General features: G+C 37.9%; 1 pseudogene; it reads right to left on the bottom strand.

Moving 5' to 3' along the window:
• Window positions 1-282: 282 nt before the first annotated feature.
• The window catches only part of LOC106000557, a 24,076-nt pseudogene continuing 12,884 nt past the window's right edge, over window positions 283-11,474 (bottom strand).

Raw genomic sequence — 11,474 nt, 5'->3', positions numbered from 1 at the left:
GTTCCCAGATGCATTGACGACTTCACTTCTGATTAAAAAAGTCACTCCACATTTATTTACTCATTTATTTTTATTTTTTGTCGGTTGTGGGGTCTGAACACTGGGCACTGTTCCTCAGCTCTTCATCTCATGGTGAGTACTCTACCACTTGAGCCACAGTGCCACTTGCAGCTTTTTCTGCTTATGTGGTGCTGAGGAATCAAACCCAGGGCCTCAGGCACGCAAGGCAAGCACTCTACTACTGAGCCACCTGCCCAGCCCATTGCACATTTATTATATGCATTAATATTTTCTCCTACATGTGTCAGTTCTCTGATGAACACTGAGGTATACCTTCCAGGCGAAAGACTTTACACATTTATTACATTCCTAAGGTTTCTCCCATGTGGATTCTATTATGCCTCCTGAGATATGATCTCAACAGGAAGGTCTTTCCACATTTGTTGCATTCATAAGGTTTCTCTCCTGTGTGTGTTCTCTGATGCGAAGTGACATGTGACTTCCGTCTGAAAGACTTTCCACATTTGTTACATTCATAAGGTTTTTCACCTGTGTGAATTATCTTATGCCTGCTGAGGTGTGAACTCTGGGTGAAGGACTTTCCACATTTGTTACATTTATAAGGTTTCTCACCTGTGTGAGTGTTGTTATGCGTGCCGAGGTATGACCTCCGCTTGAAAGACTTTCCACATTTTTTGCATTCATAAGGTTTATCGCCTGTGTGAATTATTTTGTGCCTGTTGAAATCTGATTTCCGGGTGAAGGACTTTCCACATTTGTTACATCCATAAGGTTTCTCTCCTGTGTGTGTTCTCTGATGGATAGTAAGGAGTGCCTTCTGTACGAAAGACTTTTCACACTTGGAACATTTAAAAGGTTTCTCTCCTGTGTGTGTTCTATGATGAACAGTAAGGTATTTCTTCTGGCTAAAAGACTTTCCACACCTGTTACATTCATAAGGTTTCTTTCCTGTGCTTGTTCTCTGAGGATTACTAAGAAATTCCTTCTGCGTGAAAGACTTTCCACGTTTGGGTTTGTCTTCTGTGTGAGTTCTCTTATTAGTGCCAAGAGCTGACTTCTGGGATTTTTCACGTGGGATATACTCATCGGACTTCTTTGGGTATTTGCTTTGAGGTTTTATAATGTATATTTCTGTACTTAACTTTTCTTCACATTCACTACATGTAAAGGGATTTTCTCCTGTGTATGCGTTCTGATGTGTAGTGACTGTAGGTCTTAAGTAGAATGTTTTTCCACACGCAGTACACTCAGGTGTTTTCCTCCATCCCTGAAGAATTTCTTCGGCAAGGACAGTAGACTTATCATAGTCTTCTCTATATTCACTGTGGTTATAGGAGGTCTCTCCCATACAGACCCAATTATGTCTAAAGAATATGGTCTCTGAGTTTAATACCTTCCCTTCTTCACCATATTCAAAATACTGCTGCTCACTTGTACTCTCATCATTTTGAGTCAAATGCTCTGAATATTTGAGGGATTGTTCAACTACAGGAGACACACCAGTCCTATATGCAGCATGTATCTCATGAGGCTCACTATCGAAAAGCATGTTCTGACACTCAGTGAACTCTTCAGTCCTCATCCTTAAGGAGTTCCCATTATTCCTCATTAGCTCTGGTTTATGTGTTGAGCTCAAGTTAAAAGTTGTTACTAATCTCACTCTTTCCTCCACTGTGTTACTATTCATGACTGCTACTTCACACAGACATTCATCTGGACTTTCTTGGCAGGTCTCAATCACATCCTCCATTTCTTGTACATCTAAAATGAGTTATAGAACAAAAGACAAAAACATAAATGAGATCTAAATATTCCTTAGTATAAAGGTAAAAACATTTTTTTCTTCCATCCTAAATGTTAGGGATTTTGAAATATCAAAGAAGGAAATGATTCATGAGAAATATATGTTTTTCTCCCTAGTGTATTAAGAAAGTAATACTGATATTTTACAAGGAAAAATAGTGTTTTTCTGCATTTCTGTGTTTGTATCAGAGGCAATATTTACTCAAATTACTCAACTACATATTGCTACAGCTTTAAGCTGAGTAACTACCATCTGGCTTTAGTATTTTTGGTGTTGTTTTTTTTCAAAATACTATTTTCTTTGCTCATAGGGGAAGAGCTGCTTTGTTTTCTTTTATTTTCTTGAGATAATTTGTATATTGTGCCATATTGCTTTTCAAATATTAGGTGAGGAACTGGAATATTTTCTAGATGAGGAGACCATTAGAGTATATTGCCCATCCCTTTGTCTTGCCCTGAGCAGAAATGGTTTTTGAGAGTAAAGTTTTATACCTACATCTGTTCAGTTGTAAAATACCACCAAGAATCACTTTAGTTATCTAGGAGAATTTTAAACTTCTTTCCTCTCCATTTTATATAAAGTCTCACCATAATTCCTTTTATGACATTCCTGCTCCTCAGAACCATGGAAAACTAAACATACTCGAGCTAACCATCTAGTCATCCTTCCTAGAGTATTAGCTTCAGTTCTGAACCCTAGCCTCTGGCCACCACCACTGATAATCTATTTTCCTTATTGGAGATTATCAGCCATGATGTACTACATAGTTCCTCGTACCAGCACAGTCCTAGTTGTAAAGAAAATGAAATTATGATTCGCATGGCTCATTTTCTTTTTTTCTTTCAGAATGATTTCCAAAAGAGATCATTGCTAATTTTAACAGGACTGCCACAAAGAATTCAAGATATCTCTCAGACAAAGGATCACTGAGAATTATTGTTCAGTACACAGCAAGATGAACTAACCAATGTCCTCTGGCTCGAACTTTACTATGCATGACAATTGAGCTCACCTGTGAAATTTTTGTCTGAGGCTTCTCTTCTCCTTGCTCCACCTTGCTCCAGCTTGACAATCAATTTAGGTTTAGGACCACAGTACCCTGTTAAAATAAGAAATACTGGGGAACTATTGCTCATGCTGTGCTATCATTGCTGTAAAATCTCAGACATATTGTTTACAAAATTGCTTCCTACTGGGAGCAATCTTGGTAATCCTAGCTACTCAGGAGTCTGAGATCTGAGGATCGCAGTTCAAAGCCAGCCCGGGCAGGAGAGACCGTGAGACCCCTATCTCCAATAAACCACCAGAAAACCGGAAGTGGCGCTGTAGCTCAAGTGGTACAGCACTGGCCTTGAGCTGAAGGGCTGAGGGACAGCACCCAGGCCCAGAGTTCAAGCCCCACAACCGACAAAAAAAAAAAAAAAAAGATTGCTCCCAAATCTTGTTTCTCATTTTTCACCAGTTCCATAGTTGACTTCTCTTCAGTTTTGGATTTATTTTGCTGGTTATGTGGTTTGAATTTAGCTCTTTTGCTCAAGGTAGCACTTTACCAGTTTTAGTGTCCAACCCACAATTGGAGAGAAGGAGTCTCATGGGGACTTTTCTGCCATTGCTGGCTTCAAATCCAAATCCTCAAATTTCAGCCTCCAGAATACAAGTGTGAATATGAACACACAGTGCCAGGTTTGGATCATAAATACCCACTTCAAACTAGTGATTTCCAGATCATACTTGCAATAGTGATGATAAACCTTCTATTCTAGATTGTATATCTACCTATAATAACCACCTCCACTTTGGGAAAACAGTCCCCTATTTGCAAACATCATTTAGAGCTTTTGTCAAACTACTGATTTAGCTTCTTGAAGAATGTGAATAAAATTGCTTCAGGAATTACATAATCAAGCTGAAATATTCCTTAGAAAGGACTACCAATTCCCATGGACTGGAATGTTATGCCTAAATAATGTAAATATTCATATAGCTACTAAAAAGAAAGTACTTGAAAGTTAAAGTGACTTTAGCTCACCCAAGAACACCAAGTTGCTGTAGGTCTCCAGCATTACTTCCTTATACAGGGTCCTCTGACCAATATCCATGACCTGCCACTCCTCCCAGCTGAAGTCCACAGCCACATCATCAAATGACACCAGTTTCTGTAACAGCACATTTCCATCAAGTAATTAGCCCTGAGTCATGAGAACACCAAGTCTGGTATTCCATTCTTCTACAATAATGCTTTTTTCTTACATAAAAAATTAGGAGTTTGCTGTGTTATCTATAAAGTGGGAGAAAGAAAAATCAAAGTAGAAATATATGTTCCCATATTAACTTGGTAATCACAAATACAAAGTTATCCTAATACATCAGAATACATTTCTACTGCTATCAGGAGAGGGAAGATATCAATTGTAAGGAGCTAATCAACTGGCATGACATTAAGTATAAGCAGGTTTCTGAAACAGTGTGTCTAGCTTATTTTGATAAAATTCACTAAATATCAGGGTAACAATGAAGTAAACAATTTTTCCTGCATTTTCATATTCTGCCTCATTTAGAAAGCCTATTTAGATTTTTAATTAAAAAGTACTCTCAGGGCTGGGAATGTGGCTTAGTGGTAGAGTGCTTGCCTAGCATGCATGAAGCCCTGGGTTCAATTCCTCTGTACCACATACACAGAAAATGCCAGACATGCTGTGGCTCAGGTAGTAGAGTGCTAGCCTGTGCAAAAGAAGCTCAGGGACAGTGTCCAGACCCAAAGTTCAAGCAAAAAAGAAAGAAAGAAAGAAAGAAAGAAAGAAAGAAAGAAAGAAAGAAAGAAAGAAAGAAAGAAAAAAGAGCCAGGCGCTGGTGGCTCACGCCTGTAATCCTAGCTACTCAGGAGGCTGAGATCTGAGGATCGCGGTTCAAAGCCAGCCAGGGCAGGAGAGACCGTGAGACTCCTATCTCCAATAAACCACCAGAAAAAAGCCGGAAGTGGCGCTGTAGCTCAAGTGGTAGAGCGCTCACCTTGAGCTGAAGAGCTGAGGGACAGTGCCCAGGCCCTCAAGCCCCACAACCGACAAAAAAGAAAGAAAGAAAAAAGAAGTACAAAAATAAAAATATTTAACAAGTTAAAAAAAGTGATCTCAAAGCAATCAGAACACGTTTAGGACATCACATCTACTGATGTGGTATACTCAGTAGATCTATGAAAAACACAGTGTCCAGGTGAATGCTAAAGGGACTAACAATACTCAAAAAAACACTAATGACTAAATTGACACTTATAAGGAATGTCTTAGTTCCCACAATAAAAATATTATGGTAATAATTATTGTTTTTAAATTTCTAAAGATTGAAGTGTGGTCCTAGATATCCTAATACTTTCTTGCTAAGAAAAAAAGAACTACTAGCATGAACTTCTGTGAACATCACCTACCTCATACAATACAGAATATAGTTGGGAGGGGAATAAAATATTTCTTGAGTAGATTTACATCTTATTAGACCTTCATGGAAGATGTAATGTGTTGAAAGAAATTAACCTTAATTCACAATTCATTGAGCAGAAGAACTTTTCTAAAAATGTAAATTGAAGAAAAAAAATAAAAAAAACTTAGTAAACTATCCAGAGAGACATGTACTAAATATCAAGAAATAAAAATAAATACAAAGATATCAAAGCAATCATAATGAAAAATACAAATAGTGATAACATGAAAGAAAATAAACATCCAATTGTATGATCACAGATACAGACCACTGATAATAACTGACAGAGCATACATCTGGAAGATAAAAGTTGTATGTTAGCCGGGAGCCGATGGCTCACGTCTGTAATCCTAGCTCCTCAGGAGGCTGAGATCTGAGGATGGTGGTTCAAAGCCAGCCCGGGCAGGAAAGTCTGTGAGACTCTTATCTCCAATAAACCACTAGAAAACCAGAAGTGGTGCTGTGGCTGAAGCAGTAGAGCGCTCACCTTGAGCTGAAGAGCGCAGGGACAGAGTTCAAGCCCCACAACTGACTAAAAAAATTAAATTAAATTAAAAAAATTAAAAGTTGTATGCTGAAAAGCAAGGACATGTTTTACAAGAACATAGAATATTAATTTTGTTAAATCTGCCATTACTATTAGAAAACTGATAGTCCTCTTACTAACTGATAGAACAACCAGGCAAAAAGTCAGCAGAAACACACACATAGATGGCATTATCTTGACCTAAATGCTGTTTATAAAGCACTGTGTTGTTACATTTACAAAGACCGACACACTGAGAGAAAATCTCAAGAAAAACTTTCTGGAAGTCAATAGGAGAAATGCAGCTATAGCTTACAAATCCATTAAAATTCAATAATATATTTTGAACTCTCAATGTGTAAAATAAACACAGGAAAACTATACCAGATTTTGAAGAAATGCACCTTATCCTTGTGATTTATAGAACATTAAAGGTCACCACTTTCTTCACATTTGAAGTAAAAACAAGTGTTTTTAATTAGGTAGGGTATATTCACAATTATATCTTCTGGAGGGTAGGGGAAAGTCATAGAACTCAAAGAAAAAAGGGTGAAAAAGTGCAGCAGAGTAATACTGATGAAAGTAGACAACTCATGAGTAGACATGGGAGGCAGGGATTAGGAGAACATTAGAGAATCGAAGACACTGTATGAAAGGAAATGTATTTTCATTCCCTGACTCATGTAACTATAATCACCCTGTACATCACCTGTACAAGAAACTAATTATAAAACAAATCCTCCATGGAGTTGTGCTAACCTAAACTATTTGCAAGGTGAAGAAAATCTACCACGCTTAGAAGAACAGTTACCATTATTAGAAATAAAATACAACACTTAACTTGAAACATGAATATTAATTTTAATAAACCAGTAGCAATATCTTGTTTTATTGTGGTATCCAATTAACTGTTAATGTTAAATGTTCAGGTAAGAAAAAGCAAAAAAAAAAAAAAAACAAGTGCTTCTTTCTGGCTCAAAATTTTATCCTACTCTAGCTAATAAGGAGGCTAACAGCTGGAAGCCAGCCTGGGTACACAACTCAAATTAGGCAGCTAATCAACAGGTTGGAGGCATGGCTCAAGTGATAGTGCCAACAGTGAACGAGGAAGCCTGAGCATTCAAGTTCCACTACTAGCACGAGAAAGGCTTAGTGGAGGCTGAGGTAGGTGTATCACATGAGTTTCTAAGTTAGACACCAATTGTGACAACACAGCAAGTCCTCATCTCAGATATAAAGATAAAAGAAAATGAGTGGAGTGGGGAGAAAAGGAAAGTAAAGGGACAGGGAAAAGAAGGAAGAAGTGGGGGACAAGAGAGGAGTGGAGAAGAGGGGGAAAAAGGGAAAGGGAAAGGAGGATAAGAAGAGAGGAGGAGGGGAAAGCTTCATGACATTAGATTTGACAGTTACTCCTTGGATAGGACACCAAAAGTTCCTGATGCAAAACCAAACAAGATTAAAGCAATTAAACCCTTGTGCATCAAAGAGCACAATTTAAAAAGAAGAAAAACCATGGTATGAGAAAAATATTTGAATATCTCTAAATTAGATTACTAACTGGAATACGAAAATATAAAACAAAACTCTACAATTAATACCCCCCCACACAAAACGATTTTAAAATGGGAAAAAGATTGAAGAAGTTTTTCTAAAAGAACACATACAAATAGTTGATTAAAATATTAAAAAGTTCAATATCAATACTCATGAGAAAAATCCAAATCAAAAATTAAAATGAAATAACTTCTTTCCTCCTCCTCTTCCTCTTTCTCTTCGTCGTCTTCTTTTTTTGCCAGTCCTGGGGCTTATACTCAGGGCCTGGGCACTGTCCCTGAGCTTCTTTTGCTTAAGGCAGTACTCTATCACTGTGCCACAATGCCACTTCAGGGTTTTTCTGTTTATGTGGTAATTAGGAATTCAACTCAGGGCTTCATGCATGATAAGCAAACACTCTACCACTAAGCTACATTCCAAGCTCCCAAATAACTAATTCATACATATTAGTATGGACAAAATTTTAAACAAAAACAACAAAACACATTCCAAAATCTAACAACTGATAGGAAGGATGTGAAAAAATGTGAACCTTGATGCATTTCTGGTAGGAATGTAAAACAATCAAAGATGGTATGGAGAGTCCTAAAAAGAACTATATGTAGAATTAAATAGGAATATGCTCCAGCACTTACTTCTATTTCTTGATATGTACCCAACAGAAGAGAACGCAGGAACTAGAACTAATATTTGGAGAAACTACTCACAATAAGCAAAAGATAGAAGCATATAAAACCATAGATAAGGCTGGGAAGGTGGTTCAGTGGTAGAGCGCTTGCCTTGCATGCCTGAGGCCCTGGGTTCGATTCCTCAGCACCACATTAAGCAAAAAGAAAAAAGCTGGAAGTGGTGCTGTAGCTCAAGTGGTAGAGTGCTAGCCTTGAGCTGAAGAGCTGAGGGACAGCGCCCAGGCCCAAAGTTCAGGTCCCACGACCAGACCCCCCCCCCAAAAAAAACAAACAAACATAGATAAGTGTGCTGAAAAGCAAGAAAAATTTACTACATTTTACAGCAGGGATAAACCTTGAATTCAATAAGCTGAATAAAATACACCAATCATAAAAGAACAGCCATGGTATGGTTTCTCTTACTGAGCTTCCAAGGATCAACAGATTCAAACCCATAGAATCAAGAAGTGAGATGGTTCCAGAGACTCCGGTAATGACAAACAGGCGGCATATTTAATGATTATACAACTTCACACATGGAAGATGAAAAATGCAGTAGATGGATGGAAGGGATGGCCATACAACAATGAAGCCATATGTAATACTATTGAACTGTACATATAAGACTTGTTAATGTAGCCACACAGGTTGGAACATACCTATACTACCTGAACTTGGGAAACTCTAGAATGATTACCAGACACTCTAGGATATTTAACAAGTCCAAGAGGAGCCTGGACTATATAGCAAGACCTGTCTTCAAATCAAATTTTGGATTCTGTGAATTTTAGCAGAGATAGAAGTGACATATGTATCTATTTTTCCTAGTAAAATAACAAGCAAATTAAAGTGTCTGAAAACATGTTAAACTGTTTTTAGCCAGAAACATATTCCTGAATCAGTTCTCCTAGTAAATTCCTAAGAATATATTGCCACACATGTTAGTAATGAAGTTCCTGAGAGATCAAAGTCTACTAATGAGCAAATGTCTGTCAGATTTTTCCACCAGTGATACTTCAAATATGAAAACCCTAGTCACTGTATTATTTATTATCAAAACCAGCTTCTACCTTATACTGTCAGTGAATGAAAATATTGAAATAGAGCAAGACGGAAAATACAAAACTGCAGTAACGCATGAAATGAGGCCAAACCAGACAAAGAAAATAGAATCAGGAAAAGTAAATTATTTTGCTGTGTATAGATGGGTCGAAGGCAGTAATTTTCTGTAGGGAATCTGACATTTGAGCTGAAAGTAGAAAAGGTTTGAGAGGTTGGAACTCCAACCTCACCACACTCAAAACATTGCAAGCTGGTCACAGAAGTGTTAAAACAGACAACTCTGGAGAAGATTAAGAGACTGGATTGCCAATCCCTTTTTCTTAGTGCTGGAAAGGCTGGGAACTTAACCTTGAATGCTACTGACCTTGAAGGCTAGGTAAGACGGACTTGATGTCTAGACTTTCTCCGGGATGCAGTCTCTTGTCTCAAAAGAATAAGGGAACAAGTGTCTCACCAAAACTCTGTTTTGGGTCTGGTTGTAATATTAATAGAAATGCTTTCCTTTTTACAAGTATCCATGATAATTTTCCCTTGTAAACTCAAGCAAATATGTTTGCTTGTGGGGATTCAGGGCCTATGTACCAGTGAGCCTTGGGACCCCTTGTTTCCCCCTCATCTTCCTATCTGCTTATGTCTTTGTGTTTTTCTAATAGTCTTTGGCTTTGGAATCCCATTGAACTGCCTTGAGTTATGGCTAGCAACAATTTTCCTCTATTATGGGTAAGAAAAATGTCAACTCTAAGCCATATCAGCAAAGGAAAATTCCTCAGTAAGAAAAATAGTTCCTAGATAAAGCATTTGAAGAAAAGAAAAAAGAGTGAGAGAAGAAAGACTGAGAGAAAGAAAAAGACAGAGACAAATAGATATGAAAAGCAAGAAAGAAAGTAATAAAGCTTGTAAGCAGGAAACAGAATGAAGTGAGATAACAGAAATAAACTGGGATTTCTAGAAAGACCATAGATTCTATCATCAAATATAGCCTAAGTTTCAAGTAAGAAAAAGACAATGCAGCATTCCAAGACATATGTCTGGAGAGGAATTTAAGGATATATAACTTACTCAGTCCTCTAGAACATTTGAAGGTATGTGTGACAACATTATTTCAGCAATGCCAGTCAAACATTAAGATACTTTAATGTTACTCATAAGGATTTGATCTCTGCTCAGTTGCTAACAAACCTTCATATTCCAAGAGAAGTCACCTCCTCAATGTATTTTATAATCTGCTAAATCCACAAGCCATCTTTGTGTGACTTATGAACATGTTCCTTGTTCTTCAACCTTGGACACCCTTTTGTTCATAAAATGGAATATAAAACAAAGTGAGAAATAAAAACAACTCACCAGAGATCCTTGCATTCTTTCTTGCTGTTGACAATGAACAGAAGATTCTGGAAGCAAGGCTGGGAAAGAAGGCAAATGAAGTAATCAGGAAAAATAACCTGTGTGATTTTGCCCCAAATTTTCCTGCTCAAAACATTATAGATGGGCTGGAAAAGCATAAAGCATTCCTTTTTATTTGTCGGTCATGGGGCTTGAACTCTAGGCCTGAGTGCTGTCCCTCAGCTCTTCAGCTCAAAGCTAGTGCTCTACCACTTGAGCTACAGCGCCACTTCCAGTTCTCTGGTGGTTTATTGGAAATAAAGAGTTTCACGAACTTTCCTGCCAGGGCTGGCTTTAAACTGCAGTCCTCAGATCTCGGCCTCCTGAATAGCTAGGATTACAGGCGTGAGCCACTGGCGTCCAGGGCATAAAGCATTCTTATGGGAGAAGAATTTTTTATATCTCAAGTAGAACATTAAACTCTCCATTATACTCGAATCCAGAGTCCATTGTTAGGTATTATGAAAGCAATTCATTTCTAGGTTAATATACATACAGAATGCATAAAAACTAATATTCTCACAAAAGATAAGGTGGATTGAAACCAAATAAACATATCACATCTTCTTTAAAACTAGTTGCTATTGAAATACAGTACAGTTCATCTCCCCTTCTGAAAGTTGATCTAAACCTTCCAACACACCAAGTGACTGAGAGTGTTGGAGGAAAGTGTACCATGTAAATCTTGTGCTCTGAGAACTACAACCAGTTATTGCGTAAGGCAAGGAAGGCTAAAAAACATCTTCCCCTTTGGATGTTTTTCTGCCTCTGCTCTTTAGGGCTTGTCAGAGTTGACAAGAACTCTCCTTTGAGAGAGATTTGTAGGGAGATTCCTATTCATAGGGTGTCCTCCTTCAAACATTGTTAGCCTTCATTCCTAAAAATACAGCACCAATGGGAAGGTGGCTCAGTGGTAGAGGGCTTGCCTTGCATGCCTGAGGCCCTGGGTTCCATTCCTCAGCACCACATAAGCAAAAAAAAA

Source organism: Dipodomys ordii, unplaced genomic scaffold, assembly GCF_000151885.1.
Source record: "Dipodomys ordii isolate 6190 unplaced genomic scaffold, Dord_2.0 Scaffold224, whole genome shotgun sequence".
Lineage (NCBI taxonomy): Eukaryota > Metazoa > Chordata > Mammalia > Rodentia > Heteromyidae > Dipodomys > Dipodomys ordii.
Note: the sequence above shows the minus strand (reverse complement) of the source record. Positions and strands in the feature narration are given on the sequence as shown.